The sequence below is a fragment of the Trichosurus vulpecula genome, chromosome 4 (genome assembly GCF_011100635.1).
Source record: "Trichosurus vulpecula isolate mTriVul1 chromosome 4, mTriVul1.pri, whole genome shotgun sequence".
Taxonomy (NCBI): domain Eukaryota; kingdom Metazoa; phylum Chordata; class Mammalia; order Diprotodontia; family Phalangeridae; genus Trichosurus; species Trichosurus vulpecula.
In genome coordinates this window covers 243,082,104-243,088,173 of record NC_050576.1, presented here as the reverse complement: position 1 = coordinate 243,088,173, position 6,070 = coordinate 243,082,104, and positions in this window count along the sequence as shown.

Here is a 6,070-nt window from a genome sequence, read left to right as displayed (position 1 = left end):
GTTAGAATGTGTATGGCCGAGTGATTAGAGCGAGAGCAGGGTGATGGAAATTTATTTTCATTGCTTTCATTCATACCCACATTGTGACATTAACTCATTTGAGAGCAGAGCAGGACAAATTGCCTTGCCTACCAGCTTTCCTCTCCAGGTTGCCTGTTGTAATTTTCAATGTGCCATTGGTAATCTTTTTTACCTATTAGATTTTTATGAAGTCTTATATAATTAATATAGCCTTTTAGGGTAAAGGAGATAAAGAGAAGTTATATGGCTTCTTAAATCCCCCCAGTCAACATATATTTATTAAACGTCTACCATGTGCCTGGTCTGTGATAGGTGTTGAGGTTACATTAGACAAAAAAGAAACATCACCTGTCTCTATGAGCTCAAAAATAAATTTTTTCTTCTACTTGCCTAGTTAAGTAGTAGAAAGCCAACTAGACAACACACTCTTTTGTGGAGCAAAGACCTTTTTAAGTCAGTGACAACTGTATACTTAAATATATAATCAATAACACCCAAAAATATGAGTCCTTACCTTCAAGTAGCTTATATTCTACTGATAAAATGTGGTATAGTGTGTGAATGTGTGTGTATGTGCGTGCGTGTGTGCGTGCATGTGTGTGTGTGTGTGTGTGTGTGTGTGTGTGTGAGAGAGAGAGAGAGAGAGAGAGAGAGAGAGAGAGAGAGAGAAAGAGAGAGAGAGAAAGTATATGGAGTGCTAGATTTTGAAGATCTGATTTAGAATCCAGCCTCAGGCATTTGTGAGCTGCGTGACCCTGGATAAATCAATTAATCCTTTTCGGCCTCATTTTCTTCATCTGTAGGAATAGCACCTATCTCCTAGGAATAAGTGAAGATGGAATGTTTTCCAGGCACGGTGGACAGGGGACACAAGGGTACAGAGATTGGAGATGAAGGCCAGTCTGGCTGGAGTATAGGTTGTGGGAAGAGAAGTAATGTAAACAAGCCTAAATGATTTGGTTGTGGACAGTATGTGGAAGGCTTAGGAGTCAAACACATTTTATCGTAGGATCAATAAAACTGAATAGAGAAACCACTGATCAGAGCTGTATCCCTAGTCTGCTGGTTACTCTGGGATCCCCAACTTGCTACAAGAAGGAGATGATCTAGCTTCTCCATAGGACATTGGAATGGTAAAGCCAGAACACTGTGTAACTAGGACAGTGCATGCTTGGGGCAAACCCTGTCTCCATTATGCCCATTATGAAGGAGTAGTAGGTGATGTAGAAAGCTGTTGGCCTCAGTTGGGTACAGTACCATCAGGAGGGGGGCGGCCCATGACCTATAAAGTTTGGTTCTAGCCCCAGGCACCGTATCAAGAGCACCTGAACCCCAGAAAAGGCAAGAGATGGCAAAGGAAGGAAACTCTTCCCTTAGGAGAATGGGGGTGCTATGAGAAATTGGTCATGCAGAGGATCACATAGCTGGTCCAGCAGACTGGAGGACCTGTGAGAGGAAAGTGGAGCCCAGAGAGGTTAAAAGTTTCTCTGATTCTAAATCCAGCTCTCTTTCTCAAGTATCATGCTGCTTAGAACCCAGTACTCCAAGGGGCCCTCAACAGTCTGGGGAGATAAGCTTAAGGATGACTCCCAAGGCCAGACTATCAGCAGTGCAAGAAAACCAGACATGGCTACATGGCTGCTGCACACTGATGAAGGACCTATGGGAACATTTGACAATGGAGCTACCATTTCGGGATTTCTGAACAACCAAAATATCATGCCGCTACCTTCCATGAAAACTGGGAAGACACTTGATTTTATCTAAATGGCTTCAAATATGGTGATAGATTTAGCTAGCTATACAGTCTGCCATACTGGCTCTTTGAAAATAATGCAAAAAGTAATTGGGAGAAGAAATTCATTTGAAAGAGAAAAAGAATTAGGTCCTCCGGTGACTCATAGCTATGTTATTAATAAGGTCCCTAAACTTCCAATTTTAACTGTTTTGTTTAGATGGTGATAAGTTTAATGAGCTCAGGTTGAAGGAGAAAGCTTAAATTTGTGTGTGCTTTAAATTCTGGTCCCCTTAGATTTTCCCTTGGTTACCCCATCTTAGTTACACTTCTGCTTTTGGTCACTCCTTTCTTTCTTACACTTGCTAGTCTTGGTCTGCCTGCCTTTTTCCTTTGTTATTGTGGTTCAGTCATTTTTTCAGTTGTGTCTAACTCTTTGTGACCTCATGGGGTTTTCTTGGTAAAGATACTGGAATGATTTACCATTTTTTTCTCTAGTTCATTTTACAGATAAGGAAACTGAAGCAAATAGGGTTAAGTGATTTTTCCAGGTAGTAAGCATCTGAGGTCAGATTTGACTCATCAGGATGAGCCTTTTGACTCCCCTGGCCCCATGTTCTATGCACCCCCTGACTGCCCTTCTCCTTCCATTGCCTAAGGTTAAAAGATTCTCTGTTATCTTCCCCATATCCCTCTTCTTCTTTAAAGAAAATCCTGGAGGGTACTTGGTGAGAAAGGAAGAGGAGAGTAGGGAATTGGAATCAGCTCAGGCTACGGTAGGCCTGGCGAAAAGTTTAAGAGAGAAGGGGCCATTCTAGATCCAAAGGGAAGGGCAATACCAGGCTGGGTCAGCTGTTTAAGTACAGACATTTCTACATAAGGGACATGCTTTAATGAGATGTCAATAAACTGGACATTTTTTCTTAGCTTTAAAGTCACCCACCAAAGAAAGATCCCTTAACAGTACTTGATAGACTTGGGTTTGTGTGACCATCTGCCTGTTCATACCTCAGTTTCCTTACTTGTGAGGGTTGGACTCCATGATTTCTGAGGTCCCTTCTAGGGCTTAATCTATGATTCTGAATTGTAAAGTAAGATACTGAATACTTTTCGAGGGAGAATAAACTGGATCTAATTACTGGTCTTAGAATTTGGTAGCCACAAGGGGGATCAAAATTTCAGTGTTGGTCAGAGAGCAATTAGTGCCATAATCTGTGGTATGATCAAATGCCTCATTTTGACCTTATGAGAGAATTCCAGAAAAACAGAGGGCTGTCACTTTCCTAAAGTCTCCAGTTGCACGTACAACCCTTCGAAGGCTTGGCTGCCACAAGTTAATTCTAAAATTACTTAGGTAATACTCTTAACTGTTGCGAATCGGAACGTTGGGCTTAACGGGGAGTGGTAATAATGATTAGTTGCTATTTAAATTTCGATTTTAGTATATAGACTCAAATCTCATTTTGAGAACCCCCATCTCATTTCCTTCCCCACGAAGTACCTGATATTTTCAGTTCTTTGCTTTCATTTCTAATTTATGTGTGTGTCTCCTTTGGATTATGGAAACTGACATATCCCTTTTTTTCCTTGGGAGGTTTCCAACACTTTTAAATGTATGAGGGCCCTACTCTTTCAGTTTCTTTATGAAGGAAAGAAATAAGAAGTTACTTGTATTTCATAGTGGTAACTAAAAAACCAAGTCAGGTCAAGTTGGGGAGCATTCTCTGTGCTGCCAGAAATAAATTGAGCTTAATAATTAGAAGTTTTCACCTAAAATTTGGGATGATACTTGCCATTCATTTGTATAAAGAACCATGACATTTTCAAACACGTTGTTGTAAATGCCTCCATTGAGCCTATGGTACCCTGGTGTAGGTTCCAGATTAGGACAATGTGCCTTAGTGATATTTAAGGCAAACAATCCATGCATAGGCCTCCTACACTACAAACACAGCAAGAATTTTCCTCTGGGAAGCCAGAAATGCTCATTATTACATAAAACACGATATCATTAAAGAAGACCTTATTACATTTAAGAGGGCGCAACTTTTTAGAATCATTTTTTAAATGATCTCTTATTTTTTTATCACCTTCATTTCCAAATCTATCCACCCCTCTGTCCTAAAAAACAAGTGATCCATTGTAGAAAACATTTAAAATAACTTTAGGAAAACTATCCACCATATCACTTGTGACTCCATTTGGTGGAGGGGGGGGGGTTCTTGGCAAAGATACTGAAGTGGTTTGCCATTTCCCTCTCCAGCTCATTTACAGATGAGGAAACTGAGGCAAACAGGGTTAAGTGACTTACCCAGGGTCACACAGCTAGGACGTGTCTAAGGGCAGATTTGAACTCATGGAGATAATTCTTCCTGTTTCCAAGCCCGACGCTCCATCCAGTTTGAGTTGTTAAAAGTTTGAGCTGTTAAAATTACTATTGTCTAATTGCAATTCACTCAAGTGAACATCAGGAAGCCATTTTTACCGTTCCTTTTTCTAAGCAGAAAGAAGCACTCTTGATCACCAATTTCTACCCCAAAGTTAAAAGTTGCTTAGATTTACTTTTGGCCCCAGTCTTATTTCAGTTTAGTTTAGTTTAGTTTATAGTCCTTCTGTGAACTTCTGGTGATATAATAGAGCTTTTTTGTTTCTCTTTATGTGTTTCCTTCTCTCTTCTCTCCCCAGCTGTGGGAATTTCCACTGGGGAAAAGATTCCATCTTACCTCCCCAGGTTACCAGCTTATCACAAAGTCATCGGGGGAATAGGCATTTCTACCCCCACGCCACCCCCCACCCCTGCTTCTTGTCACTTCCCCGGGCTCCTTGGTATTTCTTTTCCAGGTCTTCAGACACTGTAACTGCTACCTGTCTGAACAGATGAATGTGCCCATGAGAGGGGGAAAAATTAAAAATACGTGCTTCATTTTCCCACGTACAAATCATAGTGAATATGCATGTAGAAGTTGTTGCTTCATGTTAATATTAATATTAAGAATTCTACCTAGAGCATAACAGAGTAAGTTTAAGGAGAGGAATACTGGACATGACTAAAATGTGGAGTGTAGACTTCTTTCCTGGATTCATTCAGCAAAATTTACTGAGTACTTGCGATAGGCCAGGGTTTGTATTCAAAGATGTGTGAGAGTTGGAAGGAAGGAAGGAAGGAAGGAAGGAAGGAAGGAAGGAAGGAAGGAAGAAGAGGAAGGAAAGAGAAGGAAGGAAGAGAAGGAAGGAAGAGAAGGGAGGGAGGGAGGAAGGGAGGAAGGAAGGAAGGGAGGAAGGCAGGAAGGAAGAAAGAAAAGAAGGAAAGGAGGGGAGGAAGGATGAAAAGAAGGAAGGAAAGAAGGAAGGAAAGGAGAAGGGAAGAAGGAAGGGATGAAGGAAGAAAGGGAGGGAAGAAAGAAGGAAGGAAAGAAGAAGAAAGAGGGAGGGAGAAAGGAAGGAAGGCGGAAAGAGACAGAAAAGAAAGATGAAAGAGGAAGAAAGAAGGAAAGGGAAAGGAAAGAAAATGGAAATAGAAAAGAAGAAAGGAGGAAAGAAGGAAAGAAGGAGGAAAGAGAGAGGGACAAAGGAAGGAGAGGAAAGGGGGAAAGGAAGGAAATAGGCATTTACTAAACACTTGGGCTGTGTCAGACATTGTGCTAAGTGCTTTACAAATATTATCTCATTTGATTTTTATAACAACTCTGAGAGGGAGATGCTGTTAATTATCCCCATTTTACAAAGGAGGAAACTGAATCAGAGGAGGTTAAGTGTCTTGTCCAGGGTCACGCAGCTAGTGCATGTCTGGGCTCACATATGAACTCAGGTTTTTCTGACTCCAGGCCCAACACTCTATTTGGTCCTGGCTCTCCATAAATTTGCAGTGAAAGAGGAGATTAGAGTCCAGGACCTCTAGGCATTTTTAAATGTTCCTAATCCTAAATTCTTAACTTTAATTGAATTCAAATGGCTAGAGATAGGACACATATAATAGTGAATAATAATTTTTAAAAAGATTGTCCTTGATGCCAAGAAAAGCTTTGTTCTTGTCTGGCCTGTGTGACCCTGGGCAAGTCACTTAACTTTTCAATACCCTAGGCAATTCCCTAATACTCCAAGTTACAGAGAAGGGGGCTACCTGCATGGGTAGGAGTTTTCTCACTTGGGAGTCCACTACATCAAGACACTACTGGTCCAGTTCCTTTTCCTAATTAAGAGACAACATATTTCCAAATTAAGAAACAAGATAACCTCATGGATAAAGCCTTGGGCTTGGAGTCAAGGAGACCTCCCCGTCTGTGATCGCCTTTGTAACCCGTGATAATGACCGCA